This window comes from Dipodomys merriami, unplaced genomic scaffold (assembly GCF_024711535.1).
Source record: "Dipodomys merriami isolate MVZ:Mamm:240054 unplaced genomic scaffold, mDipMer1.0.p SCAF_123, whole genome shotgun sequence".
Classification (NCBI taxonomy): Eukaryota; Metazoa; Chordata; class Mammalia; order Rodentia; family Heteromyidae; genus Dipodomys; species Dipodomys merriami.
Window position 1 is genome coordinate 375483 of NW_027202527.1, and position 19572 is coordinate 395054.

The following is a 19572-nucleotide window of genomic DNA, read 5'->3' on the forward strand; positions in this document are numbered from 1 at the left end:
CTTCGCTTTTCTCTGTTTTGAAATTCTTCTTTTTCTCTCTTTCTTTTTTTGTTATTCTCCGCCTTTGGTTTTTCTCTGAGTGTTCGTCTTTTTGTTGTTGTAGGTCTCTTGGGGAGATTAAGCGTAGGAACTCGAACTCTCTTTTTGGTTGGAGAGAGCTGTGGCGTTTCCCTACTGCCCCGTCGCCATCTTGGTCCCCCCTCTCCTGTGATTTCTTTAAGAGACATTTATGGTTAGCCAGGCGCCATTTGCTTAGGACTGGAGATAAGAGAAGTTTTATGGTTAGCCAAATGTAGTTTACTTAGGGCTGAGGGAATATTTATGGTTAGCCAAATGTAGTTTGTTTAGGGCTAAAGGAATATTTATGGTTAGCCAAATATTATCTAAATATGCATCTTGGAATTTCCAAGAACAGCAAATTGTCAATTAGGTGTTTGAAAGAGGCCAGAGCATTCTCAGGCAGGTTTTGGGTCTCCAACAAATCCCCTGTATCCTATCTGACCACAGTGGAATCAAGCTAGCTCTCAATAACAAAGCATACCGCAGAAATTTCTCTAATACATGGAAATTGAACAGCACACTCCTTAACAATGCCTGGATAACAGAAGAGATCAGAGAAGAAATAAAGCATTTCCTACAACTCAATGAAAATGAAAACACCTCACAAAGAAACTTGTGGGACACAGCAAAAGCAGTCCTGAGGGGCAAATTTATTGCCCTCAGTGCCCACATCAAGAGAATGGAGACAGACCAAAGGAAATAATCTCATGTTGCAATTAAAACAGCTAGAAAAACAAGAAAAAATGGGACCTAAAGCTACTAGATGAAGCCAGATAACCAAATTAAAAGCAGAGATTAACCAATTAGAAAATCAGAAAACCATAACCAAAATAAACCAAACAAAAAGCTGGTTCTTTGAAAAAATAAACAAAATTGATGGCCCATTGGCTAGATTAATTAAAAAAAGAAGAGAGGAAACCCATATTAATAGGATTAGGGATGCCACGGGAAACATCACAACATGTACCCAAGATATCCAAACAATTCTAACAGACTACTTTCAAAAGCTATACTCTCTAAAGGAAGAAAATTGGGCAGAAATGGATGCATTTTTAGAGAAATACAAGTTGCCCAAACTGAGCAAAGAAGAAGTTAACCAATTAAATAAGCCAATATCCTATAATGAGATACAGGAAGCTATCAAAAGTCTTCCAACAAAAAAAAAGCCCAGGACCAGATGGATTCACAGCAGAATTCTATAAGACCTTTAAACAAGAACTAATACCCATACTCCTCAAGCTCTTCAGAGAAACAGAGAAGGAGGGAGCTATCCCAAACTCATTCTACAAAGCCAATATCACACTCATCCCCAAACCAGGCAAAGACCCAACCAAAAAGGAGAATTACAGGCCAATCTCCTTGATGAACACAGATGCAAAGATCCTTAACAAGATTCTAGCTAACAGAATCCAGAAACACATAAAAAAAATAATTCACTATGACCAGGTAGGCTTCATCCCAGAGACACAGGGATGGTTTAACATACGTAAGTCAATAAATGTAATCCAACATATCAACAGAGCCAAGGTCAAGAATCACATGATTATCGCCACAGATGCAGAAAAGGCCTTTGACAAAATTCAACATTCATTCATGCTAAAAGCTCTGGAGAAAATAGGAATAGAAGGAACATTTCTAAAACAATAAAAGCCATTTATGACAGACCAATAGCCAATATTATACTTAATGGGGAAAAGCTACAACCAATTATCCTAAAATCAGAAACAAGGCAAGGATGCCCACTGTCTCCACTCCTCTTCAATATAGTCCTAGAACCCTTAGCCAGGGCAATAAGACAAGAAAAAGACATTAAAGGGATCTGCATAGGGAAAGAAGAAGTTAAACTATACCTTTTTGCAGATGACATGATACTGTAAACTCCACGATCCCAAAAACTCCATCCCCAAACTCTTAGAAATCATAAATCACTTCAAAATAGCAGGATACAAAATAAACCCACAAAAATCAGTTGCCTTCCTATACACTGATAATGTACAGGAAGAGAGGGAAATAAAGGGAGCAACCCCATTCACAATAACCTCCCGAAAAATAAAATATTTAGGAATTAACCTAACCAAAGATGTAAAAGAACTATTTAATGAGAACTATAAAAAGTTAAAGAAAGAAATTGCAGAAGACATTAGGAAATGGAAAGACCTCCCATGCTCCTGGATAGGCCGACTTAATATAGTAAAGATGGTAATACTTCCAAAACTAATATACAAATTCAACGCAATTCCTATTAAAATCCCAATGGCGTACATCACTGAAATACAGAAAACAGTCCAAAAATTCATATGGAACAACAAAAGACCTAGAATAGCCAAAACAATTCTAGGGGATAAAGACAATATGGGAGGGCTATCCATGCCGAACTTCAAACTCTACTACAGAGCTATAATAACAAAGACAGCATGGTACTGGCACAAAAACAGACCTGAAGACCAATGGAACAGAATAGAAGATCCAGAAATAAACCCACAGGCCTACAGCCAGCTGATATTCGACAAAGGAGCCAAAGACATACAATGGAAGAAACACAGCCTCTTCAACCGCTGGTGCTGGGAAAACTGGGCAGCCACATGCAGAAAACTAAAAATGGACCCCAGCCTATCACCATGCACCAACATCAACTCAAAATGGATTAAAGACCTTAACATTAAACCTGAATCTCTGAAACTACTGCAGGACAGAGTAGGAGAGACACTTGAACTAATAGGCACAGGAAGGAACTTCCTGAACAGAGTCCCAGGGTCACAACAAGTTGGAGAGAGACTCGACAAATGGGACTACCTTAAAATAAAAAGCTTCTGCACAGATAAAGCTATCGCAACCAAGCTAGAAAGACAACCAACTAAGTGGGAAAAAATATTTACCAGCAATATATCAGACAAGGGTTTAACATCCTGTATATACAGGGAGCTCAAGAAACAAATCCCTCCCAAACCTAACAAACCAATTAATAAATGGGCAAGGGAACTAAAGAGGGACTTCTCAAATGCAGAAATAAAAATGGCAAAGAAACACATGAGGAAATGTTCATCATCCCTGGTGGTGAAGGAAATGCAAATAAAGACAAGCCTGAGATACCACCTTACCCCAGTCAGAATGTCCCACATCCACAAATCAGCCAACGACAAATGCTGGAGGGGATGTGGAGAACGAGGAACGCTATTACACTGCTGGTGGGAATGTACACTCATACAACCACTTTGGAAAGCAGTCTGGAGGGTCCTTAGAAAGCTAAAGATTGACCTCCCTTACGACCCAGTCATACCACTTCTAGGCATCTACCCTGAACAACAGGAACCAATATACAAGGACACGTGCACCTCCATGTTTATTGCAGCACTGTTCGCAATAGCTAGGATATGGAAACAACCTAGATGCCCCACCATAGATGAATGGATCCAAAAATTGTGGTATCTATACACAATGGAATATTATGCAGCCATTAGAAATGACAAAATAATGGCATTTGCAGGGAAATGGATGGAGCTAGAAGGAATCATGTTGAGCGAGGTAAGCCAAGAACGAAGAGACAAACAGTACATGGTCTCCCTGATAAGTGGATGATGAATCCAAAATGTTAGGTGATATGACAAAACTAACAGGACTTAAGAAACAAAGAACTCCCACTCATCTGGTTGAACCACTTCCAAATATCCCCATGCTGCTGATCACATATATGGTATATAACATGTGAGCACCGTTATATATTACAGACTGTGATAGACAATTTGCTCCAGGAAAGTTAGAACGAACTTATGACTTTAAGTGAGCATCATTATTCCACAATACTGTGAATTTCTGGAAATTAAGTAATCACTTAATCACAATCAAAAAAAAAAAAAAAGAACCTTGGTGAAGGGAGGGAGGGAGGGGATGGTAGGGGAAAACAATGGAGGGGGTAACAATGTTCAAGAGGAAGTGTACTCATTACCTCACTCATGTAACTGTAACCCTCTGTATAGTATCTTTACAATAAAAAAATTAAAAAAAAAACATTTGGCTAATCATGTGGCTGGTACTCACAACTCTGGCCCGCTGCGTTGGTGACAATTGTGAGTCCAGGCTTGAGCTTGCAATAAATGGTTCTCATGCACTTGCATCAGATTCGGCTCCTTGGTGTTCTTTGGGGGGTCTGAGATCTGGTCCAACTTGAGGACCAATGGAATAGAACTGAAGTCTCAGAAATGAACCCACATGCCATACACCTAATCTTCAATAAGGGTGCTAAAAAATAGAATGGAAGAAAGATAGACTATTCAGTAAATGGTGCTGGCAAAATTGATTAAACACCTGTAGAAAACTCAAACTGGATCCTATATATCACCTTACACCAGAATCAACTCCAAATAGAAAAAAGACCTTAAAATAAAAGCAGATACCCTGAAAACATTACAGGAAGAAATAGCAGAAACTCTAGGGCTCCTTGGCACAGGTAGAAATTTTCTTAATAAAAATCCAGAAACACAACAACTCAAAGAAAGGTTGGACAAATGGGATTGCATAGCTTCTGCATGGCAAAGGACATAGCTAGCAAGATCAACAGAAAGCCCACGGATTGGGAGAAGAGCTTCACTATATCTATACAACAGACAAGGGCTTCATTTCTAAAAATATTTAGAACTCAAAATATTAACTCCTCCAGAAACAAATCTTTAAAGAAACAACCACCCATTAATAAGTGGGCTAAAAACTTAAAGAGAAACTTCTCTGAAGAGGAAATAATGTCCAACAGACACATGAAGAAATGCTCCACTTCTCTAGGCATAAAAGAAATACAAATCAAACATTGTGATTCTGCCTCACCCCAGTTGGAATGGCTATAATCAAAAACTCTGAAAACAACAGATGCTGGAGGGGATGTGGCCAAAAGGGATCAGCACTATACTGCTGGTCTACGTGTAAACTTGTTGGACTACTCTAGAGAGCGGTGTGGAGGTTCCTCAAAAGCCTAAGTGTAGGGCTCCCCTTTGACCCAGCAATCCCAGTTTTGGGCATTTACCCAAATGACCACAAGCAAGACCTTATTAAAGCTACCAGCACAACTATGTTTATTGCAGCATCATTTACCATTGTTAAGATACAGAACCAAACAGATGACCCCCAGAACATGAATGGATCAAGAAAATATAGTATATATACACAATGGAATTCTAAACATCCATCTGAAAGAATGACATCATCCTATTTTTTAGGAAATGGAAAAACTTGGAAAAAATCATATTGAGTGATGTAAGCCAGACCCATGATTTCCCCTATTTGTAATAATTACTATATGTCTAGGATAGTCCTAGCAGATGAGCAGAATAGCTCAATAGTTATGCACCTTATAAGATGATGCTAAGCAACATGAACTCCAAGACTTGGATGTGTTGAAGAACTCCTCAAGATTACCCCATAATGCTGTATATAAATGCTTGACAAGGAAGTCCAACTAACCCCAAGAAAGAGCAAAGATTTTGCTTGGTGTTGGGGTGTGGCAGGTTTTTAATTACTTTCTTGCATGTGTTGAATGACCCTAAACTGTGGGGATAATAGTGATTCCTAGATACGTAGCATGTGATGCCCATACTTGTGCTACTGAAAGAAAGGGTGGCGGGTGGGAGAACAAGTGAGTAAACAAGCAAGCACCTATACCCTTGTTGCACAGGAAACTAAGTAGTTGTATGACATGGTTAAGGGACAGATTTAAAGAAGGACTGCCGATGGTAGATCATCTATAGCATAGTAGTATCTCTATTTCCTTTAGGGAAAGAGACAGTGACAGAGAGAGGTGTGAAGATCTGACCAAATAGGTGACGAGTCTCTCACTTCCAATAGGGACCTAATAAATATGATGTCAGGACCTGTTCATGTAAAAATGACAGCTCGTCTGTAATCCTAGCTACTCAATAGGAAGCTAAAAACTGAGGATTGTGGTTCAAAGCCAGCTTGGACAGGAAAGTCCATAAGACTCATCTCCAATTAACAACCAGAAAACGGGAAATGGAGCTGTGGCTCAAGTGGTAGAGCACTTGCCAGTACCAAGGCCCAGAGTTCAAGCCCCACCACCAACAAAAATAAAAACAAAAATGACTGGAGTAAAGAAGGCATCTTTCAGGTCCAATACAGAGAAGTGAGTGGTAGTATGTAACCTAAGGGTGGAGTGGTAGTCAGAGCTCACAGGTAAGGAGCATGTAGAGATTAGGGACAATGAGGTATATAGGAATTAGTGTTTGATTGAGCCTGCGGTCATTGATCAAACAATAGTTATTTGCCTGGAGAAGGCTTTAGTTCCCCATAGCTTCTGAAGCCCTAGGGAATATTGAGATTGGGTAATGTAGAGACTAGTTTCTTTTAGGACTGCTTTCTGTTCGATACTATAGGGACAGAGGCATCCATGGAAATGGGATTAGAGGAGGTAGGGTTAAAAGATGGCAGATGGCAGAGGGGAGAAGCTGCAAAAGGGGAGAAGTAATAGGGAATAGAAAGTTAGTGTTTAGAACCATAATGAAGTAGGGACACTGGGTCTAACCAGCACCATCTTTGTCTTCATGGTAGAAGAGGGCAAAGTCCCTACTCCCAGGTGGTAAGTGTCCCTGAATTCCTGGTTGCAAGGGCTGGGACTTGGAGTATTGGTCTTGTGCCTTGAACCTGTGAGTTTTTCTGAGTTGTCTATGATCCTACCCCCTGATCCTAACACTACTAAGGCCAAGACCAGCTCAAGTGTCACCATGCCATGCCTCATGTCTGTGTCTCCTCTTGTCTTGTGTCCACTGGCTCTCCTCCTATCACCATGGCATCCTACTTCAGCTCTCTGTTGGAGTTAATCTGATTTGTTAGTATTGAATGTATTAGAAAGGCTGTAGGTCTTTGAGACAGGATTCTACTACAGACACCAGCTTTCTATATACCTTATTTTTTTTTTTTTCCAGTCCTGGGCCTTGGTACTGAACCTAAGTTTCTTTTCCTCAAGGCTAGCACTCTACCACTTGAGCCACAGTGCTCAAAAAGCTTCCAGCTTTTTCTGTGTATGTGGTACTGAGGAATTGAACCCATTGCATGCTAGGTAAACACTCTACCACTAAGCCACATTCCCAGCCCCCACACACCAGCTTTTTAATGGGTTCTTAATTCAGTCTCTCAGAGTATGGCTTCTCTGTTTTCTCACAACTGGATTCACATCTGAGATTTACCTTACAGAGATTTATAAATTAGATATTTGGTATTTACTACATGCCAAGCAAGAGCTTTCCTGAATGTGGTAGATTTATATTTTTATCATTGTTTTCCTAAAAAATAAGATTTCAAGTTTTACTCTTGATACAGACTAGATAACCCAGGCATTGTTTGCTAGGGATGTACTGATTGTACGAGTGAGTAATACATTAGGAAATATAATGATAATACATTATAAGACATATAGTAACACGTTAGGAAAGATAAATTCTTAAATCATGTGCTGTTAAAAAAATTCATGTGAAGTGTGATTTGACACTATGGTACTTCTGCTACATTATTTTTTTCCTCTTTCCTTTTAAGAACTTTTTCCACTCCTTCTAAGTTGCCCTTACTGGCAATGAATTCAGGGCCCTCTGCTTGTTGGGACAAAACTCTTGAGTCACATTGCTCCCCTCCCCTAGCATTTTTTGCTGACAGGGCCTAGTGTTTTAAACATGGGGCCATCCTGAAAACAGCAGTCCTCCTACTTTTCAGTAGCTGGGATCACAATAGTGTTGCACTATACCTGGCTTATTGGTAGACATGGGGTGGAGGGTGAAGTGAAAGGTGGTTAGTTCTATTAATTTTACAAGGCTGGCATGAAGTCTCCAGAGTATCTGGGATCGCAGATTACAGGTGTGCTCAACCACACCAAATCCTATTACTTTTTTTTTTTTTTTTTGGTTCCGTGGGGCTTGAACACTAAGCCTGAGTTCTTCAGTAAGACTAGTCCTATGAGCCACTGCGCCATTTCCATTTTTCTGGTGGTAAGTCTCACGGACTTTCCTGCCAAGGCTGGCTTTGAACCGCGATCCTGAGATCTCAACCTCCTGAGTAGCTAGGATTACAGGCGTGAGCCACCGGCGCTCAGCCCTATTGCTTAAAAAAAAATTACAAAAGTCTTTTGAGATCCTATTCATCCATTCATGACTAAAACACATGGCTCTGTCCCTTTTTTTTTTCAAATTAAATTTACAAGTACAGTTCGTCTTGTCCACGTCATTCCTTCCATCATTTTCTCTGCAATAACAGATTTACAGAAAGGAGCATTTCGGTGCCAGACAGTCCCTTCATTTCCACACGCCCCTACGCACCGAGTCACGTGAGGCGTGTCGACGTCAGAAGTGACTCAGAAGTGGCAGTGACTCTTCCGCCTCCTGCTTTCGGCTCCCTTCGCCGACGGAAGTTGAGGCCGCCATGTATTTGCGGGCGGAGCCTCCGGGCAGGGCGCAGTAGGCATCGTCTGTGGATGGGAGCCGCGGAGGGGTAAGACCAGGCCATAGCTGTGGGTGGGATGTCGGGGCGCGGTGTGCGGGGAGAAAATTAGGGAGAGGGTGGCATCCGAGTTTGGTGTGAGCTACCTCAGCACCGTGACTTGAGTAACCGAGAGCATTTCTTTGCGCGCACACCTTAGCCCTGGGCGGCCTTCGAGGGAGGGGTCTGCGCCTGCGCTGGCTCCTGGGGTGGAGGGGTGGCGGGTTCCCTACGCTGCTGGTGCTGAGTGGGGGAAGGGAGGCGGACCACACCCGAAAGGGGGATTTCACATCTTCGACCCTCATTTAAGCTTCAGAGTTTTAGTTTTCTTGCTTAATGGCCATGCTGGGAATCTTGAAACAATCACACACATGCCTGGCCCGGAGTCAGCTTGCAGTCTCAGGCACGGTGTGGACACTCGGAAACGTCACCCCCTCGTGGTCCTAATGTACAACTCCAGCCTGTAGGCAGTGGTTTTAACGAGCATCTGTTTAGTCTCCACACCTATTTGTTCCTCATTATGTGCCTTTAAAGATTGTCCTGCGAATAGAGGAATGTTGGTGGACCTGCATAACGCAGACATTGCATTCATGCAATGGCGACATCTTAAAAGTGTTGTGACAGGAATACACACTTATACACACATACATATTACATGTGTGTATATTTATACATCTAATTTAAGTGTTGAAATTAGAGTGGGGATTCTGGGGACTGGACTGAGCAAGGATAGGGGCTAAAAACCTAGATTCCCTAGGTTTGGGTAAACTGATGTACAATGGAGGCATGAGCTTATGGTCTCTAAAAGCTGGTTTGGAGGTAAAAGAGTTCTCAGATGCCTGCTGTCCTTGTTAGAGGCTAGGGACAGGCAAATTTTCAAACGTCTGTGTTTTGAGTTAAAGTGTGACATTTCCCTTAAGTCTTTACAGTTCATATCTTCCATTTGCCCAGAATCTCAGTAGCCCAGCCTTTAGGAGCCTTTAGGTCTGAGACTAATATTTCATGCTCACAGGGGTAGAGAGTTGCATAAGTCTGAATTTCAGGGGAAGGAGCTTCGAACATAGAACGTGTTTCACGGTATGACTTAAGACAAAGGGTCCCTCTTAAGGTTTAACTAGGTCTAGGCAAACGAGATGTTTTTTTTGGGGGGGGAGTGCGAAATGTGGTGATTCTGGATCTCACTGAGTATCCCTGGCTGACCTTGAACTTAAGACCCCCTGCTGATTACAAGTGTGCATCCAGCTGGGAGATGATTTCTGATATCTGAACAGCAGTTAGGCCAAAGAACTTCAGTATCTAAGCTAGGAACAGTTTGCTTTTTAATTTTCATTTTAAATTTGGGAGGTTAGGAGGCATACTACCTGGATGGACAGGTTCCTTTCTTTATTTTTGTTCATTTTTTAATTCCTAAGATCGCTGTTATTTTAGTATCTGTGGTACTTCCAGCACCTCTCCCTCTGGAGGTATTGGGAGGAAGGCTGGTGTTTTAGGCATTTCCATTTTCTTTTTGTTACACTCAATTATGGTTTCACCATTTCATTTTCCACAAAAATCCTTTGGTACCTCCCTGGCAGATTTTTCTAAGTATTCTGTGTTCAGCTTCATGTTGGCTTCCAGGCTCTCCATCCATTCTTTGCTCAACACAGCAGGGCACCTTTACTCCCCAGTGAGGTAAGTGGGTGGGTAAGGGAGCTAGCCAGGTTTCCTGGCTGAAAGTTTTGCCATGCTTGTACTTTTCCCTGTTCTTCCTTCCTACTTTTGCTCCCATGGTAATGCAGTAGGTTCTTTCTTGATCCTTCTGACCCACCAGGAGGATGCAACAGAACTGGTAGCCCTGGCACAAGCTGTGAACACTTAAGTCTCATCAGAAGTTCATTAGAACTAACTGGATGAAGACCTCATCTGGATATTGGCCTATATAGGCTAAGGGTCTGGCACTCATGGACTCTTTTACTTGGGGTGTGGCTGCTCAGCAGGTTGGGGAAGGGCATGCCTTGATAGCTATTTGTATCTGTTCTTTTCACAAGATGGTCTTCCTTCACAGGATGTTCTAGAATTTATGTCCATCAGGTAGTGACTCTACCTTACTGCCCAGGAGTGTATCCCTGAGGACAAAGTGGCTCTTGAAAGACTCTTCTGAGAAAAAGCATCATGGGCTGGGATGTGGCTTAGTAGTAGTGTGCTTGCCTACCATACATGAAGCCCTGGGTTCAATTCACATAAACAGAAAAGGCCATAAGTGGCACTGTGGCTCAAATGGTAGGTTGCTAGCCTTGAGCAAAAGTAGCTCCGCGACAATGCCCAAGCCCTGAGTTCAAGCCCCTGGACTGGCAAAGCACATTTTAAAAAAGCATCATTGGGGATACCTCATAGCTCATCTCTAACCTGATTGTTTTACCCTATTTTAGTCCTATATCTGTCATGATAGGATTATGACAAGTGGCCTTATTGGGGCCAAGCTGTTAGAAAAGCTGAAAGACACTGTTAATCTCTTCTGGCTTTCAGGAAGCCCTTTCTAGGGTTTAGTCCTGCTTTTTGTGGGTTTATAATAGCCTGATCACATCTCTTCTGTTTTCTGTTGAGGAAAAACCCAATATATGCCTTTGTTTTCCCCTTCTGATACTTCTCCAGGGTGACCATAGATTTTTGGCTCTAGGACCTGAATATGTGGCCTAGACTCTCTTAAACTTTGCTGATATCTGTAGAGGAAAATAAGAGTGGTAGAAGAACTGTGTAACCTCTTGACTAGATTCAACTTCACCATCTACTAGATGGGTAGAGGTTGTATGATCTACTCAGGAACTTTACCATGATTGGGCTAGACTGTAGCAAAGATGTGCAAATCACAATGAATAGACATGGACATCACTAAGAAGTCCAATTTGAAACCGACAGTTTCTCTTCAATCCCTGGGATGTCACAGTGAATGGGGATGAGATAGACATCTAACATTGTCATCCTGTCTTTCTTTTGTTTGTCATCTTTTTTGTCTTTATTTGTTTTCCTCAGCTCTTGTCTTTTTTTAATTGGACATGTACTTACTGAATACCTGCCTATATTTTATTTTACAAACCTTTTTGTTTGCTCAGAAGCTGTCATGACTTTGATTTGTACTCAAATCTGGAACTGTAGAATTGGGTCTAGTCATTTAGAATAGGACAATAGGAAAAGTTTGTGCTCTTTTTTTGGTGGGAAGACAATTCTACCATGTTGTTACAGGAAGTAGAGAAAGGAAGATTGGGACAAAAAGTTAGTGAGACCCTGTCTTGAGGAGAAAGAAAGGTACATGTTTGTGAGACACAGCTAAAGGCATGGCTCTCACATGGTAGTCTTGAACACAAAGCCGAGCAAGAGTCAGAAGCCATTAGTCCAAGGAGGATCATGAACTAAGTGATCCAAGACCCTGTATGAAAAAGCATTCAGGTGGTAAAGTGCTTGTGGCCACTGATTTCAAGCCTTAGTACAAAGTACTTTTTTGGTGTGGGGTTTTTTTTTTTGTATAACTCAAATTGTCAATTTCTACCTGATATGGTGCCTTCTTTTCAGATGCCAAGAACATGGTAATATAAAAATTATACTGCATCTCTGCCAAGAAAGATGGCTTGTGATTTTAATCATGGCACTCAGAAAGATTGCACATTTCAGGCCAATCTGGGGTCCATATTGACACTTTTTAAAAAAACCCAAAATATTAGACAGTAGCTAAAATTTCATTGGAAATAACATACCTGGAGATATTAATAGTGTTCTGTCACTTGTGAGTTGTTGCTTAATTTTAAAATAAAAAATTATTGACATAAGTGTACAAAGAGGTTTCATATACCTTTATCAAATTTACCTCCTCCATATTACTCTTTCTTAAGCACTTTCCTTCCTCCTCTTCTTAATAGTTTTTTTTAATTGTGAAAATACTGTACAGAGGGGTTACAATTACATGGACAAGATAATGAGTACATTTCTTATCAAGCATTGTAGCCTCTTCCCTTGTTTTCCCTTCCCATCCCTCCCCATCCTCCCCCAATCCCCCTTCTTAATAGTTTTTAGTGGGTTTCATTCATTTGTGTGTGTGTGTGTGTGTGTGTGTGTGTGTGTGTGTGTGTGTGTGTGTTGTAAAGAGGTTCATAAAAGTGAATACAGTGTGATTCATGGAAGTTTTTCATTGGAATTTTTTTCCACAGTTTTATTTATATTATAGACACTATAGGTTAGGGACTGTTTTACTGCTATTGCCCTTCCCCTTCCATCCTCCTCCCTCCTTCTTCTCCCTCTTTCTCCTTTTCCTTTCCTTTTTTTCTTAATACCAGTAGTGGAGCTTGGACTAATAGCTTCTCATTCTTGCTCAGTTATTTTGTTCAAGTGTGCCTCTCTACGATTTGAGGGCCATACCACCAGTTCTTTTGCTGGTTAATTGGAGACAAGAATGTCTTAGAGAATTTTTAACTGGGGTGGCTCTGAACATAGTACTAAGATCTCAAGCTCAGGAGCTAGAATGAGAGGTGTAAGCCATCTGTGACTGGGACATATGCTCGTTTTTTGGTTTGTTTATTTGTTTTTGTTTTTGTTTTTTTGTTGGTCATGGGGCTTGAACTCTGGGCTTGGGCACTGTCCCTGTGCTCTTCAGCTCAAGGCAAGTGCTTTACCACTTGAGCCACTGCACCATTTCTGGTTTTCTAATGGTTTTTTGGAGATAAGAGTTTCATGGTCTTTCCTGCCCAGGCTGGCTTTGAGCCGTGATCCTCAGATCTCAGCCTCCTGAGAAGCTAGGATTACAGATGTCAGCCACCAGCGCCTTTGTTTTGTTTTTTCTTACATGTAATATTAGAATTGTTACCTATATTAAATTACAGTTGCTTATATTATTACCTATATTAAATTATTACCTATCCTTAAGCGTGTTAGCATTTAATATTATAGTTAACTTATTTAAATTTTACATGTGTAAAGATGTGTTAGGTAAGTATATGGGAAACAGATTTGTTCCCTTATTCCTATCCAGAAACTTAGGTCCCACGTGGCTACTACAGCAGTGCTTCAAATAAATGCCTATATCAAGGTGATGAGCCACTAAAACCAAGGGCCATAACAGAGCATATCTGTGATGATGACTTCTTCCAAAACCTGGATGGTGTGGCCACTGTCCTAGCAAAGTAGATGCCTGTAACTTTGGTGGCAAGTAAGGATAAAGGCAGAAGTATGAATGTGTGAAGTATGAAGTGCTTGTCTTGACGTTCCTCCTGTTTTCATACCAGCCTTTCTCTTTTCTCACTGAAGGCTTTTTTACTACTATAAGCCTCTTGGAATCAGGTACTCTGGGCACCAAGAACAATGTATAGGTGAACAAGTTTTGCAGCGCTAGCCAAGATTTGCTAAGAAGTCCATCCATCTGCATACTGAAGAACTTCCTGAATGCTATGGAATTGATCAGCCTTAGGATTGGAATGGGTTTAGGCAAGTGGACATCCCTTGATGCATGAGGCAGACTCCCCCACCATCAGTGTTTCTAGCTCTTTTGTCAAAAAATCAGATGGTGTTAGCTGTGTGGGTTTATTTTCGGTCCTCTATTGTGTTCTATTGCCCTTGTATGTTCATTTTTGTGCCAGTATTTTATGACTGTGGCTCAGAAGTATAATTTGAGTTCAGGTATCATGATGTCTACAGTATTTTCTGTTTTGTTTGGGGTTGTGTATGCTGTTCTTGGAGTCTTTTATATTTTTCATACAAATTTTAGGATTGATTTTGTTTTTTGTTTTTCTATTTCTATACAGAGTAGAACTGGTACTTGGATATGAGTTACATAAGAAGTGTTTCCATCTTCTAGTGTCCTCAGTTTCTTTAGTGTGTTATGTTTTTTGTTGAATCAACTCTGTACCTCCTTAATTTTGTATTTTTTTGTGTTTTGTTGTTGTTGTTGTTGTTGGGGGGTAGGATGGGGGATTTGGTGCTGGTCCTAGAGCTTAAACTTATTAGGGCCTGGGCACTGATCCTTAGCTTTTCTGTTCAAAGCTAGCACTCATTTGGCCCACAGCTCCACTTCCAGCTTTTTGGGGGTAGTTAATTGAAGATAATAGTCTCATGAATGGGCTTTCCTGCTCAAGGATCTCTTATTCATCATTCACAAGTAGCAATAACTTGATATCTCCTTTTTTTTCAGAGTCCATTTTTTTGTTTTTTTGTTTTGTTTTGTTTTTCTTCTCAGTCCTCTGGCCAGGAATTCAAGTACTACATTGATAATAGGAGGATAGCATGCTGTTTTGTTTTTGAGTTTAGAGGAAATGGTTTCTTTAGTTCTCTGTATTGATGTTGGCTATACATTTGTTATACATAACCTTTACATTGAAGTATATTTCTTCTATTCCTATTTTTCCTTGTGATGAGATGGTAAATTTCTCTTTCCATAGACTTTTCTGCATCTGTTGAGATGATTTTGTGCTTTGATTTTTTCCCCCCTCTTTTAATCTGTTTATTTGTTGTCATACATTTGGTTTTGGTATTCTGGATTACCCGTTCTATCGCTGGAATGAAAGCAGCTTGATATATATGATGTTTTTAATGTGTTGTTGAATTTGTTTTGCAATCACTTTTTTTTTCCTACTCTTCCTCCTTTTCTTACACATTTTTAAAGGACTTTTTTTGCTTCTGTGTCGAGAGAAAGTGATGTATAAAATTATTTTTTCATTGTGCCCTTGACTGGTTTTGGAATTGGGATAACATAGGCTTCAGTGAATGTGTTTGGTAGTGTTCCCTTTCTATTTTGTGGACTAGTTTGAAGAATATTGGTGTTTCCAGGCATACTTTCTGAATGAATTAATGAATGCTTGGGCTTCATTCCTTGGAAGTCAAGATGAAAGTGTGCTTGCCCTGGGCCTGACCTCTGGGCCTGCTTCCTTGAATACCTGAGGGGATGCCAAGTTTGTAGAGTAAACATTGCATCTGGCATGGAAACCAGCCTTTGGAAATTCTCCATAAAGAACTGTTCTCCATAAAGAACTGTGGCCCTTGAACTATTTCGACTGTGCAACCAGGTCCACTAGCACTGGCAAACCTAGTTTACTGACAACATCCAGTAGTTGCTGCATAATTTTCTTCCTAACCTGGTATTGGATGTTTCCTAAGTCTGTTTGGCAAGCTATATTTCCTGAAATTAAGAACTTCCCATGGTTTTTAATAGAGTTTCTTCCAGGCAACATAGCCGTAATCCCCAGGGCAGGGATTATTTAGGCCAGTGTTTTCTGCAAAAATTAGATTTAGGGGCTGGGAAGGTGGCTCAGTGGTAGAGCGCTTGCCTTGCACGCATGAGGCCCTGGGTTCGATTCCCCAGCACCACATAAGCAAAAATAAAAAATAAATAAATAAAAAATAAAAAGTTTTAAAAAATTAAAAAAAAATAGATTTTGTCCCATTTCCTGTCCCTAAAATAAGAGGTTTATCTTCTCTTTTCTCCTCATTTAATGTGGGTGGGGTGATATCTCATTTCTAGTGAGGGCTAAGTAGATTATAGGTGAGACATTTTGGAGTTAAAAGAGATTAACAAACATATGGATTCAATGCTCAGCTGCATTTGACAAGGGCAGGCACATAATCTTTGGGTACATTCTCTACAACTGAATCCACGTCTGTGAAATTAGAGTAATTTGTCTTAACCAGCCATCTTATTTCATATAGCTGCAGATTGAGGCCCAAAAGAATGGGTTATGGGCAAATCCTGTTTATAGGGTCACAGAGCCTGACCAATGGCATATACTACTGACAGAAGAGTTTTTTGAGTATTAATTTGTATTTATTACTAACAATAAGCTAATTAACAAATCTGAAAGTTTGTTAGCTTCTTGTCCATCTCTCACAAAATGTGAATTGCTAGTACTCACAAGGGTAGGCCTCTAGGATCAAGGTGTTAAGTCAGGATTCTTTTGCATTCTCCTAGTTTACAAGCTAGAAAACACTGTTCTGGTCTGTGCCCAAGCACTGTCCCATTTCTGTTCACCTTTGATGTAAATAGTGTGTCAGTCTCTGGGGATGCCTTAGATTGAGTGGCTGTTGGTTGGGTGAGAAGACTTATCCACATTCATAGGCAGATGTGCTCAGTTTTCCTACATTGCTTCCCCCCCACCCCCCACCAGTCCCTTTGTTGGCTGCTGCCAGCCAGTTTGCCTGACAGTATCAGAACCATGCTGTGGAGGCCACCCTTCTACACTCTCTGCAAGTCCTGAAGTTTACTCCCAAGTCTGAATCAAGATCCATGTATCTGCAGAATAACAATGATTCTGTTGGTAAGAGTATTTGAACATGTGGTCAGTCACTATTCTACCTGTTCCCTGTTTTATCTAAGCCTTCCTCAGTAGTTTATACCATTGGGTAGGCAGTGATCCTAGAGCCAGGATTTTCCCACAACACCCTTCTCTTGAACTTCAAGTTGGTTTTATATGAGGATGGTTGGTGAAGGCAAACTCTTACCACTCTCTTCTTCCTATTATAGATAGTGAAGAAATGATCTACCTCATCTCTCCTGTATCCTACCACTTTCCTCTGTCTCCCACCACCTGTTTTTTTTATTTTTTGGAGGCTGTGTCTCATCATCAGAATCTACACTCAACCTTGCAGTCCTCAATCTGCCTCAGGCTCACAAGCACTGGAATTAAAGATAAGTTCATTCGTTTTCTTATATCATTTGCCTTAGTTAATTCTTTCCTTTGTCTCTGTCCCCCCTTCCTCATCTGTTTATCTGAATGGAAAAGGAATATGATTCCTGCCAATGTTTTGCCTCTCTTAAATACCTACCTACTCTGTTTCCATTTTGTCCCATCTTCATTGATAGATACAGATAGATAGATAGATAGATAGATAGATAGATAGATAGATAGATAGATAGATAGATAGATAGATAGATAGATAGATTAGATAGATAGATAGATAGATAGATAGATAGATAGATAGATAGATAGATAGATAGATAGATCAAACTTTCCTTTGTATGCATTGTTACCCAGTAGTACTCTCCATCTGTCTTCTTGTTATTTGACTCTGTACCCCACTACTGTTTAGGGATTTTTTGGATTAGGTTTTTGAAGCATCAGAAATTTTTGGAAGAATCATAGTGTGCTTTTTGTACTTGTGTTTTTATGTTGTGATTGGTGTTGTCAGTTGAGATAGTGTGCCTTCTAGTTTTCTATAGGTAATCTTAATGTGTCTATCGCTACCATTCAGAGATTCGAAAGGTAACAGCAGCAAATAAAGCCAAAACAAACAAAAACATAGCTGGTAGTAAAAACTGTATCCCAAAAGGAATATCAAGAAAAGGTGCCAAGATACCTGTAGGATAAAGTAGAAAAGTAAAAATACGTATTATAGGATAATAAAAGGGAAAGGTGAAAAATTTTTTAAAGGGGTGGAAAAATTAGAGGTGAAAGTGTATGGGATGCAGCTATAAAAAAATAATAGCAAGGGAAAAGAAAATACAAATAGAAAAGAAAGTAAAACAGTCATATGCTCAAACACACACAACTACATTCAAGCACACATCCATACACACACATTCACATTGGTACAGTCAAGTCCAACTGAAATGGAAGATGGAGAGGGTTTGTTTTTTTTCCCAAGCTGCTCATTCCTGGCAGTTTACTTTCGTCATTTTGTGGTTGGTCTAGGGACACTGTGTAAAGTCTGTTATAGCTATTTGGAGTTTTGGTCACCAATTGTAAAAGAATGGTTACAAGGAGAGAAACATTTTCTGCTCCCCATACAGGAAATGGGAAGTAAAGATTAAAATTGGAACCAAGGCCTGGAGGCTCACTTCTGTTTTGTTTTGTTTTCTTTTTTTTTTTTTTTTTTTTTTTGGTCCTGTAGTGGGGCCTGAACTCTGGGCCTGGGCGCTGTCCCTCAGCTCTTCAGCTCAAGGCTAGTGCTCTACCATTCGAGCCACAGCGCCACTTCCGGCTTTTTTCTTTTTGCTTATGTGGTGCTGAGAAATCGAACCCAGGGCCTCAGGCGTGCAAGGCAAGCGCTCTATCACTGAGCCACCTTCCCAGCCCTCACTTCTGTTTTCTTAGCTTCTCAGAGGCTGAGATTTGAGGGTCCCCAGTTCAGAGTCTACCTGGACAGGCAAGTCTGTGAGACTCTCCAAAAGATCTGGAAGTACAGCTGTGGCTCAAGTGGTAGAACACAAAAATTCAGGCCCAGTGACTAGGCCAGAGTTCAAGCCCCAGAACTGACCACCTCCCTCCCAAGATTAAAATGGGCAGCTCCTATCTAGATTTTATACTTTCTGAAGTAGAGGGGGAGGAGAAGAGGAGAATCCTTGGTCAAGTCTTTCTTAAAGGCTGTGAATCCTTAATGGTTTGGGTGGGTAGGAATAGATCTGTATCTGTGTCTATCCAGATAGATGTAGCTAGATATATCCAGATATCTAATTTTATAACTTTTTAACATTACAAAGTAGAATTTACCTGATTTTTTTTTTCAGGGTTTTTGTTTGTTTGTTTGTTTTGCTTTTCAGTGCCTTCTAAAACTTTTTATTTGATGTGCTGGTAGTAGAGCATGAACTCAGGGCTCTTATTTTTTCTTGTGTTTTCTCTGAAAGCTATAGCTGTATACTTGAGTCACCCCTCCATCTTTCAGCTTTTTGCTAGTTAATTGCAGAGAAATATATCTTGGGTTTGTCTGCCCATTTGACTTCAAACTTTGATCCTTAGATCTCAGTCTCATGGGTAGCTAGGATTACTGGCATCTGGCACTTTCACCACTTTTAATATTGGTTAAAAATGATAAAGTACCAAGTTTATTCTTACCATCCTCACCACTCAGGAGGCTGAGATGGAAGATTTTAAGGCTTGAAACAAGCCTGGATGGACAAATCCTGGAGACTGTTCATCTGCCATTAATCAGCCAAAAGAAAAAAGTGGAGATTTGGTTTTAAGTGGAAGGTGTAATCCTGGAGCAGGAAGTCAGTGTCAAGTCACAATACCAGTTCAAGAGAAAAGGGAAAAAATAAAATTTCTTTTCACCTATCTATCATGCCTTAAAAACTAAAGAATTCTGTACTATGGTAAGTTGAGT

At 40.4% G+C, this 19572-nt stretch overlaps 1 protein-coding gene across 4 annotated transcripts in view; it reads left to right on the top strand.

Moving 5' to 3' along the window:
- The first annotated feature begins 8447 nt into the window (after positions 1-8447).
- LOC138823805 (ATP-dependent RNA helicase DDX3X-like) overlaps positions 8448-19572 on the top strand; it is a 107048-nt gene continuing 95923 nt past the window's right edge. The window contains exon 1 of one of the 4 annotated variants that reach the window (XM_070017359.1): positions 8448-8535. The gene's annotated coding sequence lies outside the window, so the exon portion shown is untranslated. The remainder of the gene's footprint in view (positions 8536-19572) is intronic. The other 3 variants (XM_070017358.1, XM_070017360.1, XM_070017356.1) reach the window with 3 other exon arrangements.